Source organism: Phyllostomus hastatus, unplaced genomic scaffold, assembly GCF_019186645.2.
Source record: "Phyllostomus hastatus isolate PE091 unplaced genomic scaffold, TTU_PhHast_1.1 phas_contig_1, whole genome shotgun sequence".
In the NCBI taxonomy this organism is placed as follows: Eukaryota; Metazoa; Chordata; class Mammalia; order Chiroptera; family Phyllostomidae; genus Phyllostomus; species Phyllostomus hastatus.
Genome location: NW_025333498.1, coordinates 3,215,589 through 3,237,506, shown reverse-complemented (window position 1 = coordinate 3,237,506; position 21,918 = coordinate 3,215,589). Strand labels below are relative to the sequence as shown.

The 21,918-nt window shown below is 35.8% G+C and overlaps 1 protein-coding gene across 1 annotated transcript in view; it reads right to left on the bottom strand.

Annotated features, from left to right (window-relative positions):
* The window catches only part of TMEFF2 (transmembrane protein with EGF like and two follistatin like domains 2), a 231,058-nt gene that overhangs the window by 83,566 nt on the left and 125,574 nt on the right, over window positions 1-21,918 (bottom strand). The window lies entirely within an intron of this gene.

Sequence of the window (21,918 nt, the reverse complement as noted above, 5' to 3'; positions counted from 1 at the left end):
TGTAAAAATATGATGTATTGCTGTACATCCTACACATGCTTGCTGTAACCATTCTGATTCAATGATGAGAAGGCCAAGGGCATCTGAGGGAGATGACCCAGAGCCTAGATACTGTTGAGCCACTGAATTGTTGAAGAGTTTTGAAATGTGAATTGACAAACCGGTTAATGTCTATGAAGATTGAACTGACTGCTGTGGATGGAACTTTGTGGCACCAGCTAGGTGGTTATTAAAGTAGTCAAGGTAAAGGTAATAAGGGTCTGAAATACTGTGGCATCAACAAACACACACAAAAAATAGAATAGACAGGAAAGAACTGTGGAAATAAAATTGGGAGGACTTGGCAGCTGGGTAGATGATCATTAGTGTGTACAGACAGGGGGATGAAAGGGAAGCATCAGCAATGACATAATCAATTGCCTGCTTGGGTGATTCAAAGAATAGTGTTGCCTCAGACACTGTGTATGTATTAGGTTTGGGAGGGAGGATGATGGGTTAAATTTGGACATATGGAATCAAAGACATCCCTAAAATACATGGTACATGGTTAGTGCTCAAAAATGTCCATGTGTGGTTCTATATCAGTTACCCGTAGGATTTGCTTCTTCATATCCTTTGCACTTTACTAATATGTTGCTTTTCAGGAAAGTCTGTCTTACACAACCTTGCTCACCCTTGCTCAATACATCTCAATAAGTCTTATGCTATTTTTATGCTATTTTTAAACCTAAGTACTTATCTATTTTATGCTATGTAGATCTTTATTAATTTATCATGTTTTCCTAATAAATAGCAAGACTAAAAATAACATTTTTATGTTTTGTTCACTTCTGCAACTGTAACACCTGGGCCAATGCCTGACACTTAGTAAATATTCAATAAATATATGTATATAAAGACCCAGAGCATGAAAGTCAAGGCTGCAAAATTACTTGTCAATCATATGTCTAAGGGTAGCAACTGAAGCTTCAGGAGTTGATGAATGTATTATAATTGGATACTGAACTCAAAGAGATAGCATCAGATATTTATTAACAAGGATTTTCCTAAGCATGCCATAGACATCTTAGCATTTAATGCTTATAAAAAATGCTGTGGGTAGATAGTTATCTCTCCCACTTTTCAGGTAGAGAAGGTGAGGTTCAGAGAGGTTAGGTAACTCAACTAAAGTTGCAAAGTTAGTGAGGGAGTTGGGTTTTTATATAAAAGACCAAAATAATCTCTTGTGTTGATCTTAAATAGACATTTTGTCTAACATAAAATTTTAAATTGTGTCCTGCAATGGTACATAGTTTTCCAGGAAAGTGATCCAGAGTTTTCCTTTCTTTTTGAACTTGTAAAAAGTAGAAGTGATCCTTTCTTAAAATTTTAAGAAAAATAGTTCTTGACTTTGAAAATGGAAGAACATTCAGATAACAATGCATACATATAAACATCTCTCCTAATGTCTTAATAAAGTGACAATAAAGGTTGATTAAACAAACACAATTAACAGTTAACAATAAAATCAATTGGTCTGTTGAAAAGGCAAAGCCCTTTTAGCCCTGTTGGTTTTCTCCCTGGAACTGTAGTGAAGTGAACTGGAGGACCTTGTAAAATGTAACACTCCCAGTATAGGAAAGGTTATACTTTCTTAAAGCCATGTGTTCATTGTGAGCTAAAGTTACATGACTTAGAAGGTCAGTCATGACATCTTTTCTCTTTAATGCCCAGAGATGTACTCCACAAAGAAAATGACCGCACACTTATGTCATTTAAAACAGAACTGGCCTAAGGATGGTTTTCCTCCTTCTATGAAAAAGCAAGTTATCAGTGAAGATAAGGGCTCCTTTGGCTTTGCAACACATTTTTGTATTTTGTTCATGGACATGAGATAGAAAAACAAGATGAAAATGAATTTTTTATTGGGCATGCAAATTAACAAGTGTCATGACTTCCCCCATTAGTTTGTATAAATCCTAGAAATGATTTTTGAATGAGAATGTGTTATGTTGAGGAAGAGATGGAAGTGTATAACCTTGTGCAGACCATTTAACTTTTCCCTGCTTTACATTTACAAGCAGTAATACAAAGAGACAGGATTATATGATCTCCAAGGTCTCATCCAGATGGATTTAACACACTATGATTATCTGAGAGGCAATTTAGTGCAGCGGTAAGGAGCCTGGGCTCTGGAACCAGACTGCCTCCACTTAGATCCTGCTTCACTTCACTTATTATTAGCCACATGATATGACATAAGGTACCTTGTAACCCTTTAAGCCTCAGTTTACTGTTTGGCAAAATGAGGACTATAAGACTCTTAGGGACATTTTGAGTATTAAACATAATCATTGTTGTAAACTAACTGGCATTGAATTTAGTAAAAAACCAATACACAGTATTGTGAACAATTACTATTAACTTTATATTTTAAATTATACCCTTTTTTCCCCTTTAACAATGACAGCAACAAGAAATTTCCTAAGAATTCAGGATGGCATGGCTTTTCGTTTTTGCTGCTTTAAACTCTTTAATCTATTTACTACCTACACTATTATTCAAAGTATAAAAAGTAAGCCAAAGCATTAATTTCATTTATAAAATTCCAAACGATTGATTTGATTGTCTTCACTCCCTCTCCTACCCTCAGTTCAGTAGAATAAGTATTAAGATTCAAGGTCTATTCAAATGGATGCTTTGGAGATTTAGAAAGAATTTCTGAGATAAGCTAGGACACCATTCTGCAGTCTACCGATAATGAGAGAAAGAGTGATATTCTTCCAAATCATAATCTGAACAAAAAATTATCATGGTATACAAAAAGAGAAACACCTTTGAGATATTTTTAAAGAAGAAACTCAGGGGCAACTGAAGTTAATGATAATAGTTATTATATATCTTCCTAACATCCTTATATAATAGATGTCCATATTCTCTTTATATGGATGAGAACATGGAGACTCAGGAAGGTTAAGGAACTTGCCTAAGGCTACACAGAAATGAGTAGCAGTACCAAAATTTAAGCTCAGGCAGTCTGACTTCAGTGTTTGAGCTCTTAATTAGACTGCTTTTTAGCACAGGAGCCCTTTGTTCAGCTCTATGCCCTCTGAAACACCAAGCTGCCTCATTATATAAATCGTATCCATATGCTCATCTGTCCATTCACCCATTTACCAATCCATCCATCCTCCCATTCATCAAAGCATGCCTTTGTCTATTATAATAATAATGATTTGAACTCTTGGTTTGTGGCCAATGAGTAAGTGGGAAAGATTTGTTAGACTTGACTTTGATACAATGCAATCATCACATATCTGTGATTGAGGTACAGCTAAATGGCAAATTGAGTATTTCCCTTGGTCAGGCCTTTTTGTTAGGCAGTGAGAATTCTCTTGTGAAAGATATTTCCTAACAGAATGAGTTTTATAGGTAGTTTCTCTTTTCTCCCTTAGAAAGGAAAAAGTTTTCCCTTTTTAAAGCATGATTTGAGTTTCAAAAATAATAAAACTAGATTGTTTCCCATTTAAAATTCACAATGATTCTTAGAATTCCATTTAAAATATTAAAAGTATTATTTCAAATATAGTTTTAAGAATAATTCCTAAAATTTGAAATTAGGTCACTACAAGTTGGGAATATGGAGCTAAAAAAGATATTTAGTTCCTTTCCCTTCCACCCTCCTCATCACCTTCTATGGAAAACAATTCACTGATGCTTTGTACATTGTAGGAACAAAAATGGGCTTATCTCATTTTTTGTTCTCTTCCTTTTACTAGTCTCTGTATTGGTAGGACTTATATGAAAAATCAATTTCTGTTTTATTCTTGTAAGCTTGGATTTATCTTCCTAAATATATCCTTCTTGTCAGAAGCCAATCAAGCACTTTGCTGCCCCATTTATAAATTGTTGTCCTACTTTATGCTTTTGGTTCTGATTAACTGGTGCTTTTCTTTCTTTTATCATTAGCAGTGCAATGCTGGAGATCTGGAAGCACCACTAACTGTCTTCTCAACTTCCTGATCCTTGGGCAAGTAGGCCTAATTCATGATAGCTGGGGGTGGAGGCAGGGAGTGTGACCTCCAGCCAGCGGGAGGAGTTCAACATCTCCCAGAAGGAGATGGCTTATCCTACTTTCCACTAGGTGGAGCTTGGGTGGAGAAGTGAAGGTATCTGTGGTTAAGTGACTAGGGTCACCCCACTGCAAGGCCTTTGTGGAAAATCTTAGCTCATTTAGGTTGCTGTAACAAAAATTCCATAAGTTGGGTGGCTTATAAACAAAAAAATTATTTTTCACTGTTCTGGAGGCTGGGGAGTCCAAGATCATGGACCAGCAGATTTGATATCTGGTCAGTGCCTGCTTCTTCGTAAATGGCTGTCTTTTTGCTACAATGTCATGTGGTGGAAAGGGACATGCTAGCTCTCTGGGGCCTCTTTTGTAAGGACCCTAAATCACATTCATGAGGACTCCACCCTTAGGATCTAATCACAGGACAACTTCCTAATACTACATATGAATTTGCGGGGTTACACAGACATTCAGACTGTAGCAGTCAGTGTCATTTACCAAATCTGTGTTCCTGCTTTCTTTAATGACTGTCTCCTATCTGCTCTCTTTAATCACTGTCTCCTATCTCCAGTCAATCTCACTCCACATTTACCTTTTCTGATTGATATTGAGTTCACCAGTCAGGATAAGATATTATGCTGCAGTAATAAACAGCCTAAACATCTCAGTGGCTTAAAACAACAAAGATCTATTTTTTGCTTATGTCATTTGTCACCCAAGGATCCAGGATGATGAAGCAGTCACCTAACTTGAACACTGCTGGCTACTATGCCAGAGAGAAGAAAGAACTCTGCAGAGACTTGCACTGGCAATCAACAACTCAGTCAAAGTCTTGAACCAGACACATGAGGTTCCCCAACCTCAGGGGAACCAGAAAGTACAATCCTGTAAACAGTCCTATCTCCCCTACTCTGGAGGTGGGAAATCAGAAATATTCAGTGAGCAGCAGGACAGTGATTTTATCTTTTAATTAAACAAGTGGAAGAAAGCAACTCCTTATGTTTTTTTCTTCTTTGGTTGATTTCTCATTTCTTGCCTCTTAATTAATATATCCTGATATCTTTCTATTTCCCATTACTTAGTTTGCCCTTTCTTTGCAATATCACATTATTTTCAGTAAATATTTTGTGTCCTTTTCCCCAGCAGTCTAGCTTTTGGCTAGCATAGTGTCTATTCTTATTCCTCAGCCTCAAATCCATTTTCTTTATTAGATATCTCTGAACTCCTGCAGCTCTTTCTGTCTGCACCACACAAGTTAACCTTTAATTACTTGCCTACTGGGCATTCCACTTGGTTCTGCCTTTTATCAGCTGAATCAGAACATAACTTTCTCTCACTACCTCCCTCCCCTACTCCAAATTAACTCTACCTCCTGATCCCTATTTCCAAAGTTGTTCCATTATTCCTCCCAGCACTCAGCATCAAAATCTTCATTTCTCTTTGTCTCTCTCTTGCTTCTCATGATAGAGCAGTTACCAAACTCTTCCCCATGATCCCAGGGTGCTCATGGGGATCAAAAGACAGCGCAAGTCAAAAGTGCGTTACAGACTCCAAATACAAAGAGATACATTCTCTATTTTTTAACTCTTTTTTATTTCTTCCTTCATTTATTTATTCATCAGTCATTTGTCACACACTTAATCAAGACCTCAGTGCTTTCTTGGAACTGTGCTTGTTCTGAGGGAGCCACAAATTAAATATAAGTCTCTGCTTTCCAGGAGGTTACATTCCAGTTGAGAAAAACCACACATGCATACTTCCAGAAAACTAAGTACTCATATGGGTGGAACAGGGGGAAATGCTGTGGGATATGGGAGAAAGGGGCAATGAGGATGTTCTGAAGTGGTCTGGTAAGGCTTCACGAGGAAGTGAGGGTGGGGATGAATAAATCATATCACTTCCAGATTAAGACATCGGAGGATATCTCAGCATACTTAGAATAAAATTAACATTCTTCATTAAGGCCTCCTAGAGACTTCATGATCAGATCCCTTTGCAAGTTCATGTAAAACTTCTTTATTATTTTCTGGGCTCCAGCTTCAGGAAGACAGATCATTTGCATTCCATGCCTTTGACCCAGGGCTCTCTTGGTTCAGAATTCTGTTTCTACAGAGCTTTGAGATGATGGCTCTTTCTTGCTATTTGACTCAAATGACAACCACAGTGAGGCATTCACTCCCTAAATACCCCATCTTAAATAGCATCCCCATCACCCAGGACTCTGTTTCTTAGAACTCTCATTTTCTTCTTTAAAAATTTACCTGCAATCATCTTGCCTGCTTATTTGTTTATTTCTTTATCACCTCTCCCCCTGTCTTTCCTCTTCTCAGGATATCTCTGTCACCATGTTGGACTGGAACTTTTCCAGGATGGAAACTCTTCAGAGCTGTGAACTTTGTCTGCATTACACACTGTGTTGCCACGGTTCAGACAGAATGCGATCCATCTTATGCACTAAGTATCTATTCCTGCTGTACAGCTTCCCTAACTCCAATTTCTCTCTCCTCCAGGGACCATTACCAAACTCTATGACTAGGTTCTTTCTCCTTAGTACAACTTTTACTATGTAACAGATGTTCTGGCCAGAGTGATGTACGCGGAAGTGAGGAATGCCACCTCCAAGACTGGCCAATAAAATCTCCCATGTAGGATCTTTTCTTCTCTTTTACTTTCTATTAAATGAATGAATGGGATCTCAATTGTTTAGATAAGGGCAGGTCCATGATAAGGAAATGGACATAGTTCCTAAAAGATCATGTGTAAAACTGCCTGATGGGAATATTTGCCTTGAACTGTGATGACAGCAATAAATAAATGTGTGTGTGTGTGTGTGTTTGTGTGTGTGTGTGTGAGAGAGAAATAACAGAGAATTTGGTACTTCTCTGTTATAACATTTAGGGTTACTTACCATAACTAATATACTTGACAACTAAGTCTTCCATCATTTGGCAACAGATAATTTTTTAATTTTCCAGGTATTATATATATTCTCGGTCATAAGCTATTCTTTTGTCTGAAAGGAGAATGAGTCTCTTTAACTTACATAATTCTGCTTTAACATATACCTCTAGCATTATGAAATGAAAAGGATAGGGACCTTAGAATTATCTTAGAAAAACCTGAAGTTGAATTCAAGAACTGCCCCTAACTACCAACATGGATTTGGCATGTTATTTATCTCCCTGAAACTTAGCTTCTTCTCTTGTATAAATGTAGGAAAATAATACCTAACTCACCACACTGTTGCACAGGATTCAATGAGATGGAGCACTGGACTTCCATAGATGGTACATTTGACTTACATGCTAGTTAAACATATGTTTCTTTCTTTGTTTCTGGAGGAAACTTCTCTCCCTTCTCCACACCTGCAAGTCTTCTGAGTCCTGCAAGTTCTCCCCTGTGCCCCAATTTTTCTGGAGCACAATGTTTATAAAATTGGTAAGAGCGTGATCTCTGAGTTCAAACTGATTATGACCCTGAACAACCAAGTAAACTTAGAGAAGTTACTTAACACCTTTGTGCTTCAATTTCATCATACACAAAACTAAAATAGTAATAGTACCTAACTTGTGTGTTTTGATGAGGATTAAATTAATTAATAAATGCAAAGCCCTAGGGAGAACAGGACAAATGGTTAGCGCTCACTATTGCTCAGTCCTTATTTTAAAATAATTCTCTCCAACCTGTCAAACCTAATCATCCAGCTCATGCTGACACTGCCTTTCTCTATACTTAAGATACTTGTTGTGTCTATTGTATTATCTTATTTCCTGTTAAAAAGAAAGACTTCTTAATGACTAACTTTGCAGGCTACAGTTTTTAATATCCACAGCGGTCTACACCAACCCTTCTAGCCATTGCTGTAAGTAGGAAAAGTGGGATTAAACTAAATTACATTTTAAAAAATGCAAGGTTACTGCCCTTGTGGACTCTATTTTATTACCATGTGTTGTTTGGTCCCTAATGTTAAAATTTCTTCCCCCTTTAATTCAAACAAAACAAAAACAAACTCATAGATACAGAGAGCAAATTGGTGGTCACCAGATAGGAGGAAGGTTGGGGAGATGGGTGGAAGAGATTAAGAAGTACAAGTTGCCAGTTATTAAAATGGTCATAGAGATGTAAAATACAGCATAGGAAATATAGTTAATACTATTCTAATATCTATGTATGGTGTCAGGTGGGCATTAGACTTATTGGGGGGATCCCTTTGTAAGTTACATAAATGTATAACCACTATGTTATATACCTGAAATTAATATTGTATGTCAACTGTAACTTTAAAAATTAAAAAAATATACATAAATAAATAAGTTTGCACCTGTACTTTGGGTTGGGACAAATAAAACTTGGGGTGGATGCAATAGGTGAATACGTGGGTTAAATTTTACAGAAGTTGCTTATACTAATAAAGGACTACAAATCTCATTATGAGGATTTTAAAAAGACATATAGTCAAATGTATCTATCAAATTATTGGTTATTGATTGATTGGCAATCTGAGCCAAAATAGAAAGAACAGAATGGATAGTGGAAAGAGTTATCAGTAAATATATCTCACAGTTACGTCTTGAATTCCAAAACCATAATCACTGTCATGTTATGATCTATCGGTTTGCATGTTTTTATCTTTGCTTTTCATTTGTACTTTTTAATCATTTAACCAGTTGTAATGAAATCAAGGATATTTGTCCTGACAATGTAATCTGGGCTTTCCCATTTTGCACAAACCTACATAACAACCACATCTTTTACGTTCCAGGACCATCTCAACCCATGGCGCTAACTCTTCCTCTGCTGTGTGAACAAATTTTATCTCTCAATAGCTGCTCAGTTTTCATATCTGTAGAAGGAAATTATAATCCTAAAGGCTTATATAAAATATTTTAGTGGTTCTGCCTAATTTCTAGTTAGATAAGTGTAATTAAGAAAAAACTATTTCCTTTACCAACTTAGATATCACAGCAATGACATACTGGATATAATTCAGGTCTTAGAGAAAATCACCTCTGCAGACTTATAATTTTATCATCAACACGTTAAGATCCAATATAAATAATTTTATATAATGTATAAGCTAGTTACCAAGGAAATTGTCTTTTATTTCATTCAAAATGTTATTAAAGGCATACACTATTAATTTTTGTGGAGTTCAGAATTTGTTAAACTATCTCTTGATAAACTAGATGTCTTTTCTAATTCCACCAAAAGAATTATTTCTTTTCTTCTTTCCTTTGAATTCCAGGTTACTCAGAGATAGGGTTTTTGATTAATTGTAGCAGCTTCTCTTAGTTCAATTTTTCTTTACTATTATTTTTTCTATCTTACTTTTCCTCTTCTTCTTTCTCCTCAACATAGTTTTATTATTCAACTCTTGAATGTCTCCTCTTATTTAAATAGATTCATTGTATTTTTATCTTTTGCCACTGCTGCTTCAAATACTTTAAAGAAACCATTTTTCTGTGCTTTCTAAAGAGATGAATAGCCAATATTTAAAAAAATATTTCTGTTAATTTTGGTATGAAGGTTAAAGTATAGAGTCATAAATGCTACCTTCCTTATACAACAGACCACCTCTTCTAACTTGAAAATGCCTCGGTCGTGCCCTAGCCAGGTGCCTCAGTACATTGGAGCATCATCCCATATACCAAAAGGTTTAGGGTTTGATCCCCAGTTGGAGTGCTTGTAGGAGGCAACCAGTTAATGTTTCTGTCTCTCATTGATGTCTCTCTCTCCCTTTCTCTCCCTTCCTCTCACTCTCAAAATCAATAAACATATCCTTGGGTGAGTATTAACAAAAAAGCCTCAAAAGAAATTTTAGTCCAAAAGAAGAAAGAGGAATAATACCACTGGGACCACTGTGGATGTTTGTGAAACAGGTCCTTATAGTTACAGTATTAGCTATGCATGATGTCAAGTGGGTACTACACTTACATGGGGGACCACTTCATAAGTTATACTAATGTCTAACCATCATGATGCACAACCTGAAATTAATATAACATTGCATGTCAATACTAGCTGATGTCTGAATTCAAAGGAATCATGGAAATCATCTGGATGTCCGACCTGCGGCTCATAGGCCACATGCAGCCCAGGATGGCTGTGAATGCAGCCCAATACACAACCATAAATTTACTTAGAACATTATGAGATTTTCTTTTTGTCATTACATGTTGAAATGTATTTAATGTGTGGTCCAAGACAACTCTTCTTCTAGTGTGACACACAGATGCCAAAAGGTTGGACACCCCTGATTAAACACTTATTTCCCATGTTTTACTTATGACAACATGAAGTTATGTAGTCCTGGCATGAGGATAGACATATACATCAATGGAATAAAATGAGGGTTCAAAAATAAACCATCACATACAGGGTCAATTGTTTTCTACAAAGGTGCAAAAAAAGTTCAATGGAGAAAGAATAGTCTTTTCAACAAATGGTATTGAAACAACTGAATATCTATATTTAAAAATCATTTTGGAGCCCTTGCTTTCCTCCATATGAAAAAAATAACTCTAAATTAATCAGAGACCTAAACATAAGAACTAAAACTATAAGTCCTTTAGGAGAAAATATGTGAGGAAATCTCTGTGACTTTGGGTTAAGCAAAGCCTTCTTAGATATGACAATAAAAACACAAGTGACAAATGAAATGACTGGCAAATTGGAGTCCATTAAAATTAAAAATTTCTATGTCTTAAAAGGTACCATCATACAAATGAAAAGACAGCTCTACAGGATGGAGAAACTTTATATAGCATATGTATTTGGTAAGAAGTTTACACCTATAATTTATTATTAAAAAGCTCTTACAACTCAAAAACAAGTAGGTAAATAACTCAAGTAAAAGTGGGCAAAGGATATAAATTGAAGCTTCTTCCAAGAGGATATGGGAATGATAAACAGGTATATGAAAAGAGACAACATGATTAGCCATCTGGAAAATGCAAATAAAAAGCACAATTAAATGCCACTTTACACCTACTTGGAGCATAATATTAAAAAAAGGTAGTAATAACAAGTATGGGCAAGGATGTGGAGAAATTGGAATCCTTGCATACTGTTGGTGGAAATATAAAATGAGGCAGTCACTTTGGAAAACAGTCTGCCGATCCCCAAAGTTAATCATATCATAAGGTTACCATCTGACTCAGCAATTCAACATTTAGGAATATACCCAAGTTAAATGAAAACATATGCCCAGATTAAAACCTGTATACAGATACACAAATTTGTACACAGATGTTCATTACAATATTATTCATCATAGCCAAAACTGGAAACAACACAAATGTTCATCAACTGATAAATGAATGAACAAAATGTAGTGTATCTAGATAATGGAATATTTTCCATCAATCAAAAGAACAAAATACTGATAAATGCTACAATGTAGCTGAACCTTGAAAACACCACGCTAAGTGAAAGAAGCCAGTCATAATGGACCACATACTGAACTATTTCATTTATATGAAATGTGAGAATAAAAAAATCTATGGAGATATAAAGTAGACTAGTTGGTACCTAGAATGATGAAAGGAAACCGGGGGTGGGGGGGGGGGGTAAATGGCAAGGGGCTGCTAATGCTACAAGTTTATTTCTGGAGTGATGAAAATATTGTAAAATTGATTGTGTTTATGGTTGCAAAACTTGGTGAATATATTACAAACACTGAATACTTTAAATGAATGAGTTTTATGTGAATTATAATATGACTGTAGATCTATCTGTGTAATCTAATCCATTTATTTAAAATAACAGGGGCCAAGGGAAATGATGTGATTTTATACAAGATAAGAACAAGCTCCCTTGCCCCCTCTCTATCTCTCGATCTCTCTCAGTCTCTCTTTGATAGCTTTGATGAGGTAGTGGTGTGTGTTACTTGACCCTTCTTCTTTGCTACATGAAGATCACGCTTCAATTTTCAGGGCCTTCCTATATTTATCTGTAAAATGAGGATATCATTATCTGCCTTTACCTCCCTTACCTACATTGTAGAGACATCAGAGAACCACAGAGAGGAGAAAGAATCTGAAAAGTACAAGTTTTTTAATATATTAGAAGTTTTTCCTTTTCCTCTGGCTGTCCCATCATGCCATGCACAGCTCAAAAGGGAAATACTTTAACATAATTGCAAAAGACAATTGTTAACCTTATGAATTCAGGTATAAAATATTTCATAATATATCCCCTAAGCATGTAATAACTTTACCCCAAAATGTCAGACACAAATATATTGTGTTTTTTTTTTTGATACAAGGCTCCTTTTTTCCCCCTTAAATCTGGCTGTCCACTGTTGCTATAATGAAAACAGCTTTGTTACATTTTCTTCTCGCATCGACCAATTTGTTGGAGAAGAAAAAAGATATTAGATTCAATTAAATTATATACATCCATTAAATATATTACTTTTATTTTATTGTCATAATTGATAATTGATGTTATATATGAACAACTTAAAGTATCACACTAATGATATCTATGTATGTTACAGAAATAGTACAACACTTGCTATTTGCTGATGTGAACCTAATATTTTATTTCATCTCTTACTTTTGTTTTTTCCCCAATTGTTATGCACTTCTCCCTGATATATATCCCTTAATATCTGCTAAGTCTAGGCACTTATAGCAAGTTAGGATCTAGCATTACTTTTATTACCCTAGATAATGCTATTTTGATTGTGGAAAGCTCATTTTAGGATGAGCTCAGAGAACAGGGTAAACTGCTATGTCAAAGCCATAGAAAAGACTGCAATGAATAAAAAGCAGCTCTTGTAAACAACCTTTAGAAGATCATCTATCCCCAGGGCATGGTACTGATTTTTTAAGTTTCATTCATAGCTTCATGATAAAAGAATGAATGGACCCAATTTAACTTTGCATTGGGAGGACTAGAAAAATCAGATATTTATTTTATTTTTTCTTTTTACTAAAAACAGCACTTAGATTTTCAGCAGTACTGAGTTTTCGAGTGGGTGTTACATATAATCCTACAAATCATGAGTGATTTGTTTAATCACTCATTAGATATCACACATCCTGTTTGTTCGGGAAATGTGTCTGGAATAGACTGATGTGGGCTGCCGAGGATGGCTTACTGATCTGTTGTTCAGATGAACCAATACAAACAATATATTACTATTGGGAAGTAAACCACTGACCGGAAACAGTTTCTACCCAATTTAAAACACCTTTGGGAGGACAGTTCTCAGTAAATAATGCTTATACCCCAGAAAGCTATTTATTATGAATGCTCTGGATACAGATAATGGAAACGTTTCCCATATACATACAGTCTAGTTTCCTAGAGCTAACCAAGAAAAATGTCTAATGTAGAGTTAGAAGGGATTTAGGTTTTGTTGAAATTTTTATATCACAAATGGGAGGACAGTACTCTCAAATTCATTTGTTTGAGAAACACAAACATTTAGGAAGAATCATTAGAATTTGGGCCACAGAAGTTATGTTTGAATATAAATATATTATTCATAAATTTATTTCGCATTATAATGATCTCCAAACTCAACCTCAGGATTAAGTAAAATTAAGAGAAGGACTTTGTTGATGTGTAAAATATTAGACTCCTTAGCAACACATACACACACACACATATAAACATACGTGGAAGGGTAATATACAGTGGTTATCTTGGAATGGTGAGATGACATTTTAATAGTCTTCATATTTCTAATCATTTTAAATTTCTATGACAAACACATACAATTTTTATAATCAGAGAAGGCATGACAAATTCCATTTCAGTGTAGCCACCAAAAATATAGACTGGGAAATAAGAAGCTTGGCATCATATTTTAAAGTCTTAAATAAAAAAGATATAGCATTGACACTAAGTTAGGGCTTAAAACTCATTGGCATATGGGTGATATTTATGTGCCATTTAATTTGGTGATTCTGCCCTCTTCCTATAGATCTCGTTATTTCTATTCTTGCATTTCTAATACAGCATCCTTCACCACTGGGAAAGGGGCAGGTAGACCATCAACTAGTCCCAAAGGTAGTAAAGAATGAATCCCACTTTGCTTAGCAAATGGCTTACTGAGAGCAGTGCCCCTGCACTTCTGGGTTCTTCAATGCTCTGCCTTTTGCACACCCCCCTGAAATATTGTGATAGTGACACACTGGTATTACAGGGAGGGGAAGTGTTATAATACCCATCTCTAAAAGCTGTGTTATATGCATCTTTTAAGGAAAAAATATGAAAACTATCACTAATTATGACATATAAATTATGTTCACCCTTGTCCATTATCAAGGTTGCTATTGCCATTTCAGAACAAGCAAATTGAAGTCGAAGTAGGTCAAAATAACCATATTTTGGTGAAGATATATCTGTTCTCTGCAACCTCATGGCTAAAAACCTTTTCAATCTAATTGGCAAGCACATAGTTGTAATAAGGATATTTCCATAGATAATAATTCAATGTGTCTTAAAAACAAATAAAAACCAAACAGCCTTCAAAAAATAAGGTGTATTCACCTAATGGGAAAGACTATATTTCAAGGGCATCATAGACAATATGATCCGATTAGTGGTGAATTTCATCATAAAGTGGCAGTTGAATTCTTTGTTTTTATATTCTGTTTCAACAAATAAAGTTAGTTCCCAGATGAATATATTTAACATATTAAATATCTTCAGTTTTCATGTGTATGTATGCAAAGTCCTAGCTGTTCCCTGTTTGGCTTTGTCAGTTTGCTTACCCTTGCAGTTTCCTTTTTTTGTAAAATGAGAACTATCAGTATATCTAATTTCATAAGATTATTGGGATGATTCAATGGCATTACAGTGGTGCCTACTGTGTGGGAAATGTGCTTTTGGAGGTTCTCTCATATTTCAGTAACTACAATGAGATTTATATTTTTATCTGTGAGGCTGAGATTGGAGGTTCTCTCATATTTCAATAACTACAATGAGATTTATATTTTTATCTGTGAGGCTGAGATGTTACACTGGGATGCTAGAACACAGAGCATATGTTCCCTAATTTTAAGGGAAAGGAATGTCTTACTCAGAATATACCAGGGATGGAGATTCAGAAAACTCCAGAGGAAGTCAAGAGGAATTTGGAGCATGAGTACTAGAAAAGTAAGCCTAGTGCAGGATTTTTTTTAAAAAAGCAAGTAAACCAAACTAGCTATCATTAATAAATCAACAAACAACAAGTGCTGGTGAGGATGTACAGAAAAAGGAAGCCTAGTGCACTGTTGTTAGGAATGCAGACTGGTGTACACTGTGGAAAACAGTATGGAGTTTCCTTAAAAAATTAAAAATGGAACTGCCTTTTGACCCAATGATTCCAGTGTTGGGACTATACCCTAAGAATCACGAAACACCAACTCAAAAGGACCTATACACCCTTATGTTCATAGCAGCACTATTTACAATAGCCAAGTGCTGGAAACAGCCTAAGTGCCCCAAAGTAGATGAGTGGATAAAAAAACTGGTATATCTATATAATGGAATACCACGCAGCAATAAAAAGAAGGAATGTCTGGCTTTTGCAACAGCATGGATGGAACTAGAGATTATTATCCTAAGTAAAATAAATTAGTCAGTGAAAGACAAATACCATATAATCTCACTTATGAGAGGAATCTAATGAACAAAATAAACTAATGAGCATGATGGAACCAGAGGCATGGCAACATGGAACAGACTGATAGCTATAAGAGGGGCGGGGGGAGGTGGTGACTGATTGAAAAAAGGTGAAGGAATAAGTCAGAGAACGTACATGAAGGGCCTCTAGACATGGACAAGGGCATGTGATTGACTAGGGAAGTGGGAGGTGGGCTGGTAGAGAGGATTGAAGGGGGAAAATGGGACATTTGTAATAGCATAAACAATAAAGCATCAAAAATAAAAAAAGCAAGTAAAAAGAGAAACAATTAATGAAAACAGATAAGTAATTGGTAGAAATACAATCTATACTTTGGAGTTTTGTTTTTCTCTTTTGCCTGCATATAGTATTTCTTTAATTTTATATAAAGTGGAAATCACATGATTTATGCAGCACAAACTAAATAAAAATGATAAAAACAGATAAAACATGTTAGTATTTAGAATACTTCATTCCCGTATTTCTTGGTACTCTATAGCAGATCTATGTTTGTATTTATCACATTTTAATTAAGTTTAATTACTGTGCGATGGCAGCATTGAGGCATAGTCTGTGAGAAGAACTCAAAAACTATTCAGAACTTAGGTGAAAATTCAATTCATTTTGAAGTAACCTAGTATCACAGTAGACCTGAGTGAGGTAAGCTTTTGTTTTAAGGATCATGGTTTATTTTCAAATTTCAGGTTCATTTTTTAAGTTTTACCTTCCACAAAGCATGTGCTTGCTGTTTTGGAAGATGGATTAGTTGTGTGTGTGTGTGTGTGTGTGTGTGTGTGTGTGTGTGTGTGTGGTTTGTGGGTGGGGGGAATTTCCTATTGTGCAATTCAAGAGGCATTACTATTCACTTCTCTTCTAAGTATCACTTGAAGTGTTTAGATTTGGTTTATAGATTTGACTATTTACTGGCAGCCATTGGCACAAGGAAGTCTGGGTCACAGATGGGGCATTTTTCAGTACAGATCATTGTATCGACCCTGTTACAGAAGATTCTGGTCTTATTTAACTATAATTGAACTTCCAAATTTTATTTCATTGTGTAAAATTTTTTTAAAAAGTACAAATTATGTTTAAGATAGGTGAAGAATATATAAAAGAAGGAGTTACAAAATCAAAATCAAACTTTTACATTTGGACTAGATTTGCTTAAAAATGTCAACATTTTCCCTTAAAATCATTGGAATGGAAAAGGTATATTTCCCAAAATCAGGAGCTGTATATTTCCCTCTGTGTCTCTGCAAAAATTTTCTGGGCAAATGGAAACACTGAAGGAAAGAGAGATGTCTTTTATCTTCAGACCCCATGTGTCTATACAAATAGAAAATAATGTGTGTACCAATTTTCAGCCCTGAGAGCACTGCCTTTTTGTTGTGGGAGAAGAGGCAGTTCCCGGGAGTTAGTACCTCTACCACAGGAATCTCGGCATTGAAAAGGCATTCTCCTAAAGCCTTACATCCAATCCAAACCTTCGATTTTCTGGATGAGACCAGTTTCTATTTTGTTTTGTTTTGTTTTGTTTTGCATTCTCTCCCTGAGTAAACTCATGGAAGAAATTAGTCCCAATTATGGTGACCACATTTACAATTTTAAGGCAAGAGAGCAAAGGAAATGAATAAGATGGAACCACCCTGAGGGAAGACTGAATAAACTCTTAGTTCACAAAAGTTTGTGACTCATCAGCATCTTCTTCTTTAGATATCCCATACAACTCAGAGTGATCTTTCTACTTAATAGAAACCAACTGGAACCTTTCCAATTGCAACACAATCTTTTTGTTCAATCATCAGCCAGTGGTAGTTCTAAAAGAAATCAGTTTCTATATTTTCCTCAGAGGTGTCTTCATTTTCCCTATCAAACTCATAATCCAAATGTACTCAAGTCAGCAGGACCTAATGCCTAATTTGCTTATATGTATGGTGAAATCTAGTCCAGGGACCATCCATGGCCACTGCCCGGCTTCAAATATTAATGATTCTCCACAGTCCATAATGCATTAAAGGGGGGAATGATGCCAGCAACACGCAGTCTTCCTAGTGACAAGGAGCCTTCTCAGATCACAGGAGCATGGCGGTAAAGACTTCAGACTAAACTGTCTTAGTAAGAGATACTCACAAAAGGAGTGTCAAATCCTACACCCTGTTTCAGATATGAAACATCAATGAAATAAAGAAAGAAATAGACTCATTCATTTACTTTTCTGAGTTCATTTTACTGCAACTGCTTTGCTTTTCTCCTTTCTCATCATTAGAGTCCAAAAAGGATGTTATGCACTAAAACTGGAAGACATTACTAATGTTTCAAAAATAAAATGCCTACTGAGGAATTAATAGCATTTAAGCCAATATGATTTTGCTAATGGAGACTAAATGGCACATAGAGAATAATACAAGAGCAAAGTTAAAATGGATGTAAGAGCTATAAAGCATACGTAAGAAGCAGATACACATAATAATTTAAGTTGTCCCTTTATGTCATTTGTCACCCAGCCACATCTGCTCTTACACCTGTGCTCCTTTTCTTGATCTATCCTGACACTCTGGAAATGTTAGGCACGCAGCCAATTTCATACCCAGCCATTCCTATGATCAGACCCAGCTACTGACTTGCTTTATTCTTACATTAAATCAAGAATCAACCCCAGGGCTCTGAACTACTTCTGACTGACAGGACCAACAGAAAGTTCTAGGCTAATTACTTCTTAGGATTAGTTCCTAGCACAAAGTGTTACTGCTGACCTACTTTGGACTTACTGAAATAATTTATCTGGTAACATAATTAAGAGAATATAAAGCTGTTTCTAAAACCAACCAAATATCAGAAATATTTGTTGAAATCATAAGTTGTTATTCCCAGTGCTATCAGCTGGGACTTTATTACTTTGCAATGAGTCAATTTTATTATGTTCAACTTATCAGCCATTCTTTTTCTTTATAAATTATATTTGACAGAATACATTTGAGAGTCTCTTTGATGTATAGCTGTATCAATTTTGACTTTTTTTTAGTTTGGATATAAAAAGAAACAATCTTTTAAGCCCTTCTTTTCACTTTTTCTTAACCCCTGCCCCTAAACAGGCCACACATCCCTTTGCACAGCTATTGCGATTATTTTGATGTCCATCCTAAATAAGGGGATGCCTGGATATGAGAGTGGCCATATATGTGGTGTGGACCACTTACCATGTGGACTTTTAGTTCTCTGTTTTGAGAGCTTAATTCTTTCCTACACTTAGGTAAATATCCATAACTGAAGAATTTTCTGTAGTAATGGTCTTTCCTTACTACTGAAAATGCCTGATCATTTTCTGAGTTCTACTGCCTTAATGCTCTCCATATGAAGAAAATGACAAGAAAAAAACCTTGAAACAAAATCATGGAACATAAGTGAGAGGCCTATGAGTTTATAAATCACATTTTCTCAAACTAAAGGCATTAAAATGTTAGTACGATATTAGTATATTGTTTATCAATGCCATTCTCTAATAAGTATTTTTCTCCTATTATTCTACTTTCCTTACTCTTCTCCCTTTCATTTATTTTTCCTTTCTCATGTACAGTGTGACTTGCTTCTTAAGTCAAGAACTCATGTAAATAACTATGAAAACAAGGTCAACTTATTGTACTGGTGTCTTGATTCTAATAAAGAATTATCATCATCTAGAAAGTACCTGAGTACCTCTGAATAACTAGACTAAGTCCTTGTAGTGTAATGGAAGAGACGAATTTCTTAGGCAAGAGTTAAAGAAAGATCAAGAGTTAATTTTTCACCTTTGTTTTAGAATTGCAGATACAATAACATTATTTCTCAGCAGTATTTCCTCACATCTTGTTATTACTTCACGTTACAGGGTTGAGGAAATGTGTATGCATAAAGCTGGAGTTTGGTGTCAAAGAAGAAAAATAATACAAAACGCTGAGTGGTCTTCTTTGTTGCCATACAACATAGGCATTGTTTTATGTTTGTGAGAGGACCTGGCCATGGTTTCATCCAAAATCAATGGCACTTCAAAGCTCACCTGAATCAGCTGATGGTACAAGAGTCAGATCGCTCCCCTATTGCTTCCTCTCTTACTTTATAGTGTCTTTCATTCCATGCCTATTTAATTTCATTTATTGCTTTATTTCTGTGTCCTTTAAATCTTTCCAATTTGTCCTTCATGGCTATAACTAAATGTAATACATTAACATCCAAAGGTATTTATGTAAATGAAAATCAATATGCTTATCATTTCAGCACCATTTCTTATTGCTTACATTGGACATTCTAAGTACATTTTATTCAAACGCTAACAACTCTTCATTCTTGCCTGGCAAGTATAATCATCTTCTTGGCTCCCTGCCCTCTGAAGCCCTCTAATCTTCACAGCTACGGCCACTTAGCCCCATCTGGAGGTTCAGCTTTTTTCCACATTTTGGAACTAATCTTGTCTCTAGGCTGAGGGTGTACAAGAAATCCTTAGCCAGAAGCTAAGTGACTCAGTATCCAGTCAGCCTTATTACATTTGACCTTGTAATTTATTTCTGAGATCCAGGTGCTGGCCCCAGCCCCCTATACCAAGGCTTGGCTTTCTTCTATACTAGTTCTGGCAAGTGGGGAATCTCTCCAGTCTCGCCTGCATTTGTCTCTGACTAGTTTTCCTAATTGATATCTTCTCACTGACTGAATTTCTACCTTGCCTTCTCTGTTTCCTCTGTAACTCAGTTTCTTTTTATAACTACAGTTGTCATGGGTGTTGAACCTCTCTGACGCCACTGGACTTGCCCATATCTCCTTGTACTGCCAGCCTTCATACCATAGATCTGATCTTTTGCTAGGAGACCAGGAGTGACACTGACTGTCTGGACATTTTCCCTGCCTACTGCAGCCATCTCTCTTGTCAGCAGCTCTAACCCTGTAGGTCTTGAGTCAATGAATCTAAGCTGCCTGCAGTCTGGCCATCTCATTATCCCAGACATGACAGGGAAGAAATATTTGAATTGCATTTTTGGCTGAACTGTTATGCTAACAGCCTCTCAGTACTTCCCCTTCATTTCTTCATATGGCCCTACCACTTACACACTTTAAAACTCAGTGCCCTCTTTGTAAAGTGAGATCATAATGAAATATGCCCCTTGGTTATTTTGAAGATAACTGGGGAAAAATGCATACAAATGGACCAAGCCTAAATAAGCAATTAGTAATCTTCACTTGCTATTATTATCTCACTGCTTAAATCTTTGCACTTGTAAAGTGGAACTATGTCACTTAATGAGGATCATTAGTGAGATGAGAAACTAAAGGAAAATTCCAATTTTTTAAAAGTAAAATAATTGACAGCGAAATATTTATCAGCTTTAAAAATAATGTTGAATAGAAGCAGTTATCAAAAAACATTAAAAATGAGATATTTTAAAAGTATATTTTCTGTAAATGTGTCCTAATATATGGAACCCTAAAGCATTTAAGGGGAAGAAAGACTTTTTGAGTCAGTCATTTATTTCAGAGCAGTATTTTGTGATCATTTGGGGAATTTTATATAAGTAAAATTCTAAGTCCCAGTTTTCTGAAATGGTTCATTAATTTACCCTAAGAACCCCATCCAGTTTGCTCAGTTGGTGTCCTCAACTTAATCTGCACTTGAAAATATTTTGAAATATTTTAAGTGCAGACTGTTTAACTCTTGCCAAAATTATGTTGCCTTAATTTTTTTCTTCTTGTCCCTTTGATGAATTGTCCCCTCCACCCACAAAAGTTTGATCAAAATGATTGCTTTATTTAAGATATAATTAATGTATAAAATTATATAAATTTAAGATGTACAACAGGCTGATTTGATACACTTGTATGTTGCAATATGACTACCACTATCATGTGAGCTGATACCTCCATCAGGTCATACACCACTCTTTTTGGTGGCAAAAACATTTAAGATTTACTCAGCCACTTTGATCAAAATGTGTGTTAAGAGCTTTAGGCAAGCGCAGCCTGCATTTTGAAGAAAACAAAGGACAGCATACCTGAAAGGTATGGGTAAGAGCCAATGAGTGAGAGAGGAAGAAGGGAGAGGGGAGAGAGAGGAAGGGGGGAAGGAGGGAGAGAAAGGAGAGAGGGAGAGAGACAGAGAGACAGAGAGCTTCATTCACTATCACGCCACAAAGACCTCTGAATTCCGAGTCATTCACTTTGGATGTGATCAAGGCTGTCCTGAACATATGTCCATGACCTAGAAGCCTAACATTTTGGGACT